This window comes from Equus przewalskii, chromosome 7 (assembly GCF_037783145.1).
Source record: "Equus przewalskii isolate Varuska chromosome 7, EquPr2, whole genome shotgun sequence".
NCBI classification, from domain to species: Eukaryota; Metazoa; Chordata; class Mammalia; order Perissodactyla; family Equidae; genus Equus; species Equus przewalskii.
The window spans coordinates 54,619,272-54,631,668 of NC_091837.1; the positions used below are offsets into that span (position 1 = coordinate 54,619,272).

The following is a 12,397-nucleotide window of genomic DNA, read 5'->3' on the forward strand; positions in this document are numbered from 1 at the left end:
TGAAGTTTAGAAACCCTGATTTAGGCCAAGGTAGATTTAGGCCAAGCACCATAGAGTTATTTTTGGTTCTACTTCCAAGGTACTTCCTTGGAATTTAATAAAGAAGATGTAGATGAACTCTGTATATCCTCTTCTCTGCTAAATACATACTAAGTTTTAGGTGTCTGTAGCAGTCATGTGTACCTGAGTTCAGAATATGCTCAAACATATGAAAGTTTTTTTGATTTTTTTCACAGGAGGTACAGGGCAGAACACAGGCATTACGGACTTGACCTCTGATGACCCTGTTTGCTAAATGATATCCTAAAAGATAGAGGGGACCCAAGATGGGTTGGGAAGACTTACCTTTATCACCTAGGCTATCTTTATTGAAGTAAATAAGACAAAATTTTATAGAGGGACACCTACGTCTGAGAAATATTTATGTTTTATTTATTAAGAGTATTTAAATATTAAAGTTTTTATATATTTTATGTATTTAAGTTTAAGTTTATATCTTGTTATTGGGAAATCATCTGGTATTTTAATCCTGCAGGTTTCAGAGGCAGCCACGCATGGATCTTGATTAAGGTTAATCATTGCCCAAAGCAGCCGTATGAGAGGTCCAATGAAGGTGAACCACAGGGAGAGATTGGGCAAGATAGATTGGGTCATGCTGCAATTACAAACAACCCCCAAACTTATTGCTCACCCAGGTCACCTGTGGATTCTGGCTATTCTCCAGGCAACTATTCTCCAGAATTCCAAATTACTTTGATCTCCTGGTATTTGTATATCACCATGTGCTTCTCTACTTCTAGAAATATTTCCTGGCCGTCTACCCTAAATGGAATCTATATGCAGGATATTTATTGCAACCATTCATAATAACAAAAAAAAGGAAGGGGAGGAGTAAACTAGAGTTCAAAAATGATTAAAATGTGGCCTTTTTTTGATTGACCCTGTCATTAAATATGTTAATACACCGTTAAGTTTACTGTCAAGTCAGCCTGGAAGAATTTTATATCTAAACTATCATATTTAAACTCTGGCATCCATGGTTAGTTTTAGCTCCCAGAGAGCAATCCTGTTCACTATTTTCAAGTTCTTGGGAAATATTTTATTGATGTCCTAGTCCTCTGACCCCTCCATGCATAATATTGTTTCATGCCTCTGTGACTCTGCGTACTTTTTGCTCAGCCTCAAATAAATTTCATGATTTCTCTGAAGAGACTTCTTTGAGCCATCCAAGTGGAGTCAAGCACACTGTCTTGTATCACCACTGTCCCTAGACCACACTTTCATTGCTACAGTTACCACGTTCTATTTTTTTGTTTATATGTCTGGTACTCATGAGACTGGGAGTCCTTGAGGGCAAGGATTGGGGTTTGTCTTTACATTCACTGGGCCTCACTGGAAACTCAGTACGTGGGTCTTGGTCTGCTAGAGCTGTCATAACAAAATACCGCAGACTGGGGGGCTTAAACAACAGAAATTTATTTTCTGCAGTTCTGGAGGCTGGCTGCAACCTCAAGGTCTGTCAGGGTTCAGTTTCTGGCGAGGACTTTCTTTCTGGCTGGCAGATAGCCCCTTCTCACTGTGTCCTCACCTGGCAGAGAGAGAGAGAGTAAGCTCTGTGGTGCTTCTCATAAGGGAACTAATCCCATCAAGAGGGCAACCACCCTCATGACCTCACCTAACCCTAATTACCTCCCAAAGTCCCCATCTCCAAATACCATCACAATGGGGATTAGAGTTTCAACATAAATTTGGTGGTAGTGGGGAGGGGGTAGGACACAAACATTTAGTCCATAATATACTTGTTGAACGGAAATTGAATGACTGATGAGTGGATTAGAATACTGATGTTAGCTCCACAGCATATTCTTTTCTCACTAATAAAGTCTACATGGGAAGGGAAAATCGTAATCAAGAGAGCAGCACTATGTCTGGATTTGCTCGTCATTGTTCCCCCAGAACTTAGCACAGTGCCGTGCATCTACAGGCACTCAATAAATATCTGATGAATAAATTAGTGAATAAATTGTAGTTTGAGAAGCACAGATAAGATGTTCTTAATGAATAAGGTCTTCAAGCCAGATGCATCTCTTCTCTTTAGAGATACAGCTGTCAAGTGAGCCAAAGTACTAGATGGCTTCTCTCCTGGACAGAGTTCTAAAGCAGAGATTCAGTGCAGTGGTGCAGCTCCCATAGGAGAAGCAGTATTGTTCTGCCTTCATTCAGTAACATTAGAGTTATGATGCTAATTTTGAAGGACAACTATGCATTATACAATATAGTTGCTGAGTTTAATTTGTTCCAGATTATACAATGTAGTAATTTGCTATGGAATTAACCTAGGTAACCAAGTAAAATTGGCTAGCCCAGGTAATCAGATAAAATGAAGTTCTTATATCCACTATATTTTGATATACCTCTGTGTGTTTCACCTTGTCCCTTTGACAACATTCTTAATAATGTATGCAAGAAGATCAAAGTCTTATATTTAAAATCATATTCTCCTTTGACAGTATTTCAAGGGTGTCTTCTTCAGAAATTTCAGCTTTGAGGCATGCTGGTTTTAAAACTACCTTAAAGAGAGAAACAATAGCTTTCTAATAAAAAAATGCTAATAAAGTAGTCATGCTCTTAGAAACAGAAAATAGAAGGGTGGCTGCCAGGGGCCAGAGGGAAGAGGAAGACTGGAGTTATTATTCAATGGATGTGGAACTTCAGTTTTATAAGATGAAAAAGTTCTAGAGACTTGTTGCATAACAAGGTGAAATAGTTAACATTACTGTACTGTAAACTTAAAAATGGTTAAAACGGGGCCTGGCCTGATGGCGTACTGGTTAATTAAGTTCGCATTCTCCGCTTCAACAGCCCAGGGTTTGCTGGTTCAGTTCCTGGGCACGGACCTAGCACTCATCAAGCCATGCTGTGGTGGCATCCCACATACAAAAATGGAGGAAGACTGACACTGATGTTAGCTCAGTGACAATCTTCCTCAGGCAAAAAGAGGAAGATTGGCAACAGATGTTAGCTTAGGGCCAATCTTCCTCACCAAAGAAAAAAAAGGTTAAAATGGTAAATTTTATGTTACTTTTTTTTTTACCACAATAAACAAACAAACAAACAAAATTGGTCTGTGGGTAAACCAAATACTATATTGTATATATAGTTCTATTCCACCCAATTTAGGAAATTATAATTGTCCATGAAATTTAGGAAAGAAGTATCTCACTGGCAAAGCCCTTGTGGTTTCAAAAATAAAGTATTTAAATATAGAGACCAAACAACTCTCCTCCCTAATGCTATTTTTTCCATCCACTGGTCTCTCTCCAGACTTCTGATGAAGCTTAAAGCACACAGCTTTGTTTGCTTCTTTGTTTCCCCATTGTACATTCTCTTAGATATTTATTGATTTGAGTCACCAGTTTGGGCTGGTATCACTTAATTACAGGAGTTTTGCTGCAACTCCTAGGAGAAGGCAGTTCTTATTTTTATTGTTGGTCCTGTTGTTGTGTTTTTCACACTGAATATCCTAAACTCAAATAAGTTAGCATTTGCAGACCACCATGAGAGGAAGAGTTTGCCTGAGGCTAAAGTCAGTCCAAGGAGAGCAGAGCCAGGAGAAAGTGAGAAACTAAATCTTGATACCTTCTGAGGCTCTGGTTTCGAACATGCGTTATCTCAGCCTTACCACTGGAATTGTATGAACTAGAGAATTCTGTTTTTGCTTAAGCCATTTTAACTTGAATTTGTATCACATGGAATGGAAAGAATCTTGACTAATATGAGTTCCATGTGACAAATATAAATGGCAAGCACAGGATATATTGGAGTATATGAGGAAACCATTTGGTGTAAACCTAATTCGGCCCGACCTTGTTCTTCCAAAAGGGCCTGACCATGGCCGTTGAGCATGCATTGTATTATCTGCTTTAGATATTCCCTATGGCAAGAACAAAGGCCCTTGAGATAAAGGTGCAACCTCCCTCCTCCTCCCAATGTTGGCATTTCCTTAAGGATTAAGCATCTTTCCTTAGGCTAGGAACTGATTGCTGAGCTCACCTGTGACTACCCAGCTCAAGACAACAGACTTGCTTCCTGCTGCGCCCACCGAGATAGCAGACCCACTACCTGCCGTGTCCATCAAGCGCTGTGCCACAGGGCAATCTTGTGACTATTGTGGGAGGGACATTTCAATCATATGTAAAGCATCCTCTTTGGGGGTATATAACCACTCTCCATACCTCACTTCTTTGGTGCCCTTTCTTCCTTTGGGAAGAAAGGCCCTGGGCCATGGTCCTCAGATTTTAGCTCAGAATAAACTCTCCCAAATTTTCATTTATAGATTGGTTATAGATTATTTTTGTCGACACATGCAATATTTCTACATCTTTAAAATGCATTTCCCCCCTTACCTAGTTCAAATTGGGTTCTGTAATGTACAACCTGAGAGTTTTAAGTCATACAGAAATAAGTACTAGAAACGGGATCCTTATTTCAGATCATCAGAGAAAATGCAGAACTAGCTAAGCTGTAGGTGGGGGAGGTGGGACAGTAAAGATTCCTGCATTGTGGGTGAGAAACTTAAGATTTTGTATGTAGGTGTGAAGCAATTGCCTGGGTTAATTCCTTTAGTCCCTTAGGCTCTGGGCAAAAGGCCATGGAGGGTGAAGCTTTAGAGGACTTAGTAGGAAAATGTCAGTGGGTCAGTATGCCAGTTACCAATCTAGTAATTCTCAGCTCCAAATTTACTCATTTCTTTGCCTGCTATGTGAAAATAAATCTGGGCCCTTAGATATTTTTCCTTTGTCAGCTGGCACAATAAGTTTTGCTAATAGAGGGCACTAGAGAGAAACTATGGCAGGAACAGGGCTTTGTTTTCTAGTTCTGGTGTGCTTGTTTCCTATTATAGCACACAGGGCCAGTCCCAGCTTCTGCAGTGCATGTGGCCAGCAGCACCTAGCAGACAGCATCTTCCTCCAAGGTCCCCCTCAACAGTTTTGTAGCAGAATGCCTCTAGGAGACACTTTTCTGTGAACAGCTTTCCTTGGCACCCTAGAGGATAGAGTCCCAAGTTTCACCAGTATGGCCCCCTAGAGACTTCTCTGCCATCCAGTGAACCACAGCTGGGCTCTCTGCAGCAAGGTGTGAATCTCAGGCCTAGTGGTGGTGGTGGTGGGAGGGCCCTTTTTGGGGGACTCTCTCTCAATCCTACATTCTTCTTCTTCTTTTTTAATATGGAATGCTTCACAAATTTGCATGTCATCCTTGTGCAGAGGTCATGCTAATCTTCTCTGTACCGTTCCAAATTTAGTGTATGTGCTGCCAAAGCAAGCGTTCAACCCTGTATTCTTTACTTCTTATGCCAATCCCTTATTAGAGGTAAAAATTTTTTATATTAAACTTTTTTGTTCAAATTACTGTGTGATTTTTCTCTCCTGATTGGACTCAGACTGATAGTTCAGATTATGTTGATATCTTCAATTAGGTACAACAAGAAATGTGCAAGCTGCCATCAAGATTTTCCTGGATGTGGGTAGAGAAAAAGAAGAATTGGGAACCAAAAATGCTAAGGTCCAAATCAAGAAAGTGTGGGGGAGGAAGAACTATTCCTCTACCCTCTAGGTCCCTCTGGCTGCTCTAAGAATTAAATTGACATGAGACGGGCTGGCCCTGTGGCCAAGTAGTTAAGTTCATGCACTCTGCTTCGGCAGCCCAGGATTTCACTGGTTCGAATCCTGGGCACGGACATGGCACCGCTCATTAGGCCATGTTGAGGTGGTGTCCCACATACAACAACTAGAAGGATCCACAACTAAAATATACAACTATGTGCTGGGGGGATTTGGGAAGAAAAACAATCCCTTTAAAAAAATAAATAAATTGACATGAGACAGAATAACAGGACAAAATAAAACAAAGTTTAATAACATACATACATGGGTAAAACCCAGGAAAACTGAGTAACTCAACAAAAGGGCTGAAGCCACCCCCTTAAATACCATCTTCAGCTAAAGACAAAGGAGGATGTTGGGGGTAGTGGTTTGGGACTTTGAAGAGGAGGAAAACAATTTATATGGAGATGGAAAAGCAAATGTATGATAAACAAGTGTTTGCTGGGCCATCTATAGACAATGGGAGCTGAAAGACAGAACTGTGATAAAAATCGACTTAGAAGGACCATCCCAGGGGCCGGCCCCATGGCTGAATGATTAAATTCGCTCAGCAGCCCAGGGTTTCGCCAGTTTGGATCCCGGGCAGTGACTTAGCACCATTTGTCAAGCCATGCTGAGGTGGTGTCCCACGTGCCACAACTAGAAGGACCCACAACTAAACTATACAACTATGTACTGGAGGGCTTTGAGGAGAAAAAGGAAAAATAAAACATAAATAAAATCTTTCAAAAAAAAACGGGGAAAAAGAAGAACCAGCCCTGTCTACCAGTACCCAGAGTTACCACGGTGATGGCCTGCCCTGGAGACAGGTCTTCTATCTTAAACCCTTTGAGGCAGTTAGGGAGAAGGTCAAAGTTTCCTTCAGAGTCTTTTATTCTTAAAAATAATCAGGCCAAAGAGACACACTTTGGGGTGGCAAATTCTGATCCCCCACAAAAGTAATCATTTGCTGGACTGAAATGCAGAAGTCAAGCTCTCTGATTCACTTCCCTTTCTGTGTACAAGATTAAAATGCTGCCTGAGAAAGCAGGAGATCCTGGCAACTGGAATGGGGAGCAATTAATGGAGGATTTGGGTATCCTGACTCCCTGAGCCATACCACAGTGCCTCACACTGGCTCCCTTCTTCACAAACGGGATGACACTGCCATTGCAAAGTACACTGGACTGGAATTCAGTTTGGCGGCAGGGTGAGATTCTAGAAGATAAGGAGAAGAATTCTCTGCCGGCCCAGCCAGTTTCTTCATCTGCACTGCCCTGAGACAAAGTTTGCCAAACAGACTGCACTGGGGATGTGTTGTCCCCATTGTTACTGCTAACAAACAGAAAACGTAAGTATGGCTCAGCCTTGGCTCTTTAACTTAGCAGCCTTGCTGATCAGACAAAGTTTTTGGTGTTTACTTTTAGGAAGTTACCCTAAAATGAAAGTGATAGACAGGTTTCATTAGACTAAGGTTTTACTAGAATTGTAGCACCAGCAAAAACCTAAATATGTGTAACAGGCCTGTGGTTCATCAAAATCAAGGGGGCAGAATGTCCTAATCCTTAGTGGGCCTCAGGCCACTTTTGTACCCCAATACCTTAAATAAAAAATGAATTACAAATATCCCTTGCCCCACCCTCCACCCCCATCCCCAAACATAGTTGTCTATTCTAATCTCCTTTTAGGTGTTCTCTTGGCAATAGAAATGATCTTAGCAGGCAATATCAGAGAGCCAGATTATCTGACAATAGAATTCTCACCACGGCCAAGTCAATCAAACGATGCCCATGAGACTCAGTGGTTCTCTGCTTTGCTTCATTAACTCTGTCCAGCAGCATATGGTACATATCCTGTGATTTCTTCTCCTTTCTCCATGCTCTAAACAGAAGTTTTCATGGTAGTTGTACGGTCATGCGCTGCATAGCGATGTTTCACTCAACGATGAATGACATGTATGACGGTGGTCCCATAAGATTAGTACCACATAGCCCAGGTGTGTAGCAGGGTATACCATCTAGGTTTGTGTAAGAACATTCTGATGTTCGCACAACAATGAAATCATCTAATGATGCATTTCTTAGAAAGTATCCCCATTGTTAAGTGACACACGACTGTATTTGCTCTGCGTTGTGGTACATAAAAGGTAGTTGATAGGGATTACATTTATGATTTAGTCTAAGGTTGCAGGATCATGATGCTAAAACTGGAGCAGATTAAGACTCAACCAAAGGAAGAAGTAAATTATTTGGAGATATTGGACTCAAAAACTAGTGCTCTCATGACACTGCCTCTAGAAGCAAAGCTGGAAGGGAGTTTGGATAGACTCCCTTTGAGGAACCAGTAAACGCATATGTATATTGAGGGGGAATGCCTGGAATAATTGCACTTTATGTATAGAAAGGACGGTGTACTTCTGCTGGAGGTTCTTTGATTTCTCTGACACTTAGGCTTTGTTTGCTTTTTAAAACTGGTGTCAGGCTTTTGCCTCCGCTGTTATACTGGAGCTAATCTTGTTATAGGAGCCTTTGCCCTGGCTATGCTCCCAAGACAGAACAATGCCCAGAGGATGTCAATAAATGTGTGAAATAAGAAAAGAAAAAAGGAGGAGGGAGAAAGGAGAAGAGAGAGATCTTTTAGCTTCAAATTTACATCTTTCTCTTAAAGATTAAAAAAAATAATAAAGAAAAGTTGGAATGTGAGTTAATTTGTTGAAATCTATTGCCATTTCTGGTCTAATCTGTGGCTGCCTTTTAGGACACCATAGTTTATTTGGTGAAACATCTTTAGCTGCATTCAGAATGTCTGTTTCATTGTTGGTTTGCTCTCTCTGTACTGATTGGCTTTCTCTACTTGGGGAAGGAAGAAGATGCCTGCCCCACAGCTCCTGTTAATATACCTGCCAAGTTTAGGCACTTAAGAGACTGACAAGAATAGGGATCTCAATTCCACATTCTTGGGAGAGAGTGTAACTTGCACAGTTGGGACTATATACACCTCTATTCTAATCAACTGTAACACGGAGGCCTGAATCTACAGCATAAATAGGGCCACTGGGACTACTAATAGGAGTATTGTTAAAAATGACAGCTGTACAAAAGAACACAAAATACCGCTGATAGGAAATTAAATGCTATGTAAACAGCATGAAAATGCATATTATAATGACATTTATGAAGGAGTTGAAATTTAACTGTCACAAACTGGAGTGGACTAAAAAAGAGTAAATTCCTTTACTTTTTATATTTAACTTAATCTCCCATTTGACTTTCCATTTGTGCTAATTTGCAGAGTCGTGAGGAGAGAATTTAAACTTACAACGACAAGTAACTCAGTTTCTTCTCTTTTGGGAAGAGGAACCACTCTTGCAGTGTTTCTTTCTCCTTTGCTTTCCCCTCTCCTCCTAAAGTGTTGATTCAGTTGGCAAAATGCGTCAGGGTTCAACAAGGAAAGAGAGCTCTCAATACGTAGTTTAAAAGAGGATATTTAATATGGAAAATTAATTACAAACATGTCAGGAGTGCTGAAAGAACAAACGTGACAGGGAGGCAAACACAGAAGCCACTGAGAAAAGGCAGGGACTTTCCAGCAGGAACTGGGACCCTAGAGGATAAGGGCGGTCTCCCAGAAGCTGAAACCATGGAAGAAATGAAGCATAGCAAAAAGCAGAGAGAGAGGGAGTAATACCTTGGCTTCTTTTTTCCAGTCTCTTATCAGTGCCTCCCATTGGCTGAATATAGCCAGAAGTCAGTTGGCAAGGGAAAATGGGGCAAGTTTGTAAGGGTCAGCTCCAGCAACACAGAGCAGAACAGGGGACAGGTGGGAGAATGGATCTGATAGTCAATGAGCAAATGCCTAGCTCAGATACTTTCAGCTACAGATAACAGAAGAGCCAACTGGGAAGGGCTGAAACCAGATGGGCTTAACAGATAGGAGGTAGGGCAGTTTCAGGGTGGTTAGATTAACTGAATGGCTCACTTACATCAAGGACCTACATTCCTTCCATCTTTCAGCTCTGCCATCTTCAGCACATTGGCTATCCACTGGCTTGTTCTTTTCATGGTTTCATGATGGTTGCAGAGTTCCATGCAGCAAAGATAGACAAGAAAACATCAGAATGTAGCATGGAATTGTTTATTCCTATTTGTCTGTTTTTCTTTTTTCTTTTTTTCCTTCTTCTTCTCTCTAAAGGCCCCCAGTTACATAGTTGTATATTCTAGTTGAGAGTGCCTCTGGTTGTGCTATGTGGGACGCCACCTCAGCACAGCCTGATTAGTGGTGCCATGTCCGGGCCCAGGATCTGAACCAGTGAAATCCTGGGCCGCTGAAGTGGAGCACAAGAACTTAACCACTCAGCCACGGCGCTGGCCCCGATTTGTTTGTTTTTTAATCAGCAAAGAAAGCACTTGCTGAAGTCCCTCAAAAGAATTCCCTTCACACCTTCTTGGTCACAATGGAGGAGTCACATGCCCATGCCTAAACCACTGGCAAGAGGAAATGGCACATCCAGATTGGCTAATCTCAATCATGGTTCTTCCCCTTGAGGTGGCAATGAGTGTTGCGTCCTGAAGGACATAACTGGGAAAAAAAAGAGATACCTGAACAAAAACCATGATTTCTTAGAGTGGGGATGTGAGTAGGGTTTATGAATGTTTGCTGATAGGAACATGGTGCCTGTTATGGTTTCTCTTTCACATTTTTATTCCCCTGACTTCTTCCTACAGCCTAAGGCATCCATCTGCCCGTGTGTGTTTGTGTTGTGTGCTGGGGCGAGATGGGGAAAAGAAGAAATTAGGATTAATTTAACAGGAAGGTAAAGAATCTTGCTGATTTTTTCAAAAAAAGTGTATTTCCAAAACAGGCTTAAATAATTAAATGATATACCTTCAGAGAATAGGTTATTTATGTAGATAGTCAAGAATAATGTTGAAAATATTTAACAACTGGAACCAAATGAGCACTGGCCATTCAGGACAGACTGCTGACCAATCAGAATGGGCAAGGCTGAAAAGGACTAGTAGAGTTGTACTGGTGCAAACCCGCTGAAGGTCAACACTGCACACGGTACCAATTTAAAAAGATACCAAAGGGTAGGCAGTGACACAGGAGCCTTGCTCTCATTCCATCCCCCAGCTTCCCAGTTCACTTCTTCAAAGGCAACCTCTTTTACTAGAAAAACAGGCTTTTGAGGCTTTGTAGCAAGACAAAAGCTAGGCTTTGTCAATAAAGAAATTAATTTTCTGGATTCATTTATCTCCGCCTTTAGAATGTTAATTAACTGGCTTAGTGGACTTGACTGAAGAGTTTTGCATATGGGACGGTCCAATCAGGAGTACTGGCAAGGGTAAAGGTCCATTCTTTCTCGTCCAAGGGATTGTGGTTGGAAAAGAGACAGAGTAGGTGAAAAGTGTGTTAGACTGAAGGAACTGCTGAGGGTTGGGGAGCTGAAAGCATATTGCCTTATAAGCTGTGCAGAACCAACCATGGGGTCAGCAATTCATCCAAATTCAGTCACAAAGAATGTTTAGAAGGAAGTCTTCTCTCAGAGTGAGAGAGAGGAGGGCCCCAAAGGATGCCACGGACAGTAGCTGTGTTGAGAGTATTGGGGTCTGCCTCTGTTGAGAAGATGATTGTGGCAGAGATTCAGAGGGTTCTACAGTGTTAGTGAGGATGAACCAACCAGAGCACACTGAAGGACCCTGACCCAGCTGAGATAGGCCAGAGTAGGCTTCACCACCAGGTCCCAGCAGCAGAATGCCCAGGACTCGTTGCATCTCAGAGAGCAGCCAAAATGAGCCTTGCTACAGGAAAGTCCAGCAAGAATTCAAGAGACCTTGCAGGTCTCAGGACCAAGATTCCCCAGCAGTGTCTCAGGTTCACGTCAGCTACCCATCATCCTCTCTCCTAGACTCCAGACGTCATTTTGAGGGGAGCAGAGAGAGATGGAACCTTAAGAGACTGAGTATTTTAACCTAAACTTAAAGGAACTGTTTAAATTATCGCAATGGACTAAGTTTATTAAATTGATCTAACTTTTAGGGTTTTCCCCTACTGCCCAAAGGCTGAGGACATTTTATTTACACAGCTGAATGTATTTTGAGTAAATCTGTGACACTGCCATAAAAATATCAAGTAGTTTTTCATATGAAATGCTGCCAAGACAGAAGATTGTTTCTTTTGGCAATTATGGCTTACTTTTCTAAGCTTAACTCTTAGAAGGTAACTACATTTTCTTTATACCCACATTTTTGATGGATTTCCACATACTGCCAATTATATGCTTACATGTATGCCAAATGACTTCTTAGAACATATGAGGAAGTAACACAAACATGTCAAACATGTTTGAATTAGGGCATGAGTAAGGCTGCCATTACAGAGAAAGAATGACGCAAATAAAATTAAAGTCACAAAATTAATGTTCTGGATAAAGATTCCCAATGAGCAAAGGGCAACACTGTACTATGTAGAAAATACCCTCCCTAAAGTGGTCAAGATGAGGGAAATATCATTGGAAATATGTTATCAAAAAGGTGAAATTTGGAATCCAAGAATCTATTTTTTGCTGAGGAAGCTTCGCCCTGAGCTAACGTCTGTTGTTAATCTTCCTCTTTCTTTGCTTGAGGAAGATTAGCCCTGAGTTTAACATCTGTGCCCATCTTTTTCTCTTTTATGTGGGTTGCTGCCACAGCATGGCTGATGAGTGGTGTAGATCTGTGCTTGGATCTGCACCCACGAATCCAGGCAGCAGA

At 41.4% G+C, this 12,397-nt stretch overlaps 1 non-coding gene across 1 annotated transcript; it reads right to left on the reverse strand.

Annotated features, from left to right (window-relative positions):
* Nucleotides 1-5,222: 5,222 nt before the first annotated feature.
* On the reverse strand, nt 5,223-5,325 carry LOC139084959 (U6 spliceosomal RNA). Its single transcript, XR_011542899.1, has one exon. It is a non-coding gene; the product is annotated as a U6 spliceosomal RNA (small nuclear RNA).
* Nucleotides 5,326-12,397: the final 7,072 nt, after the last annotated feature.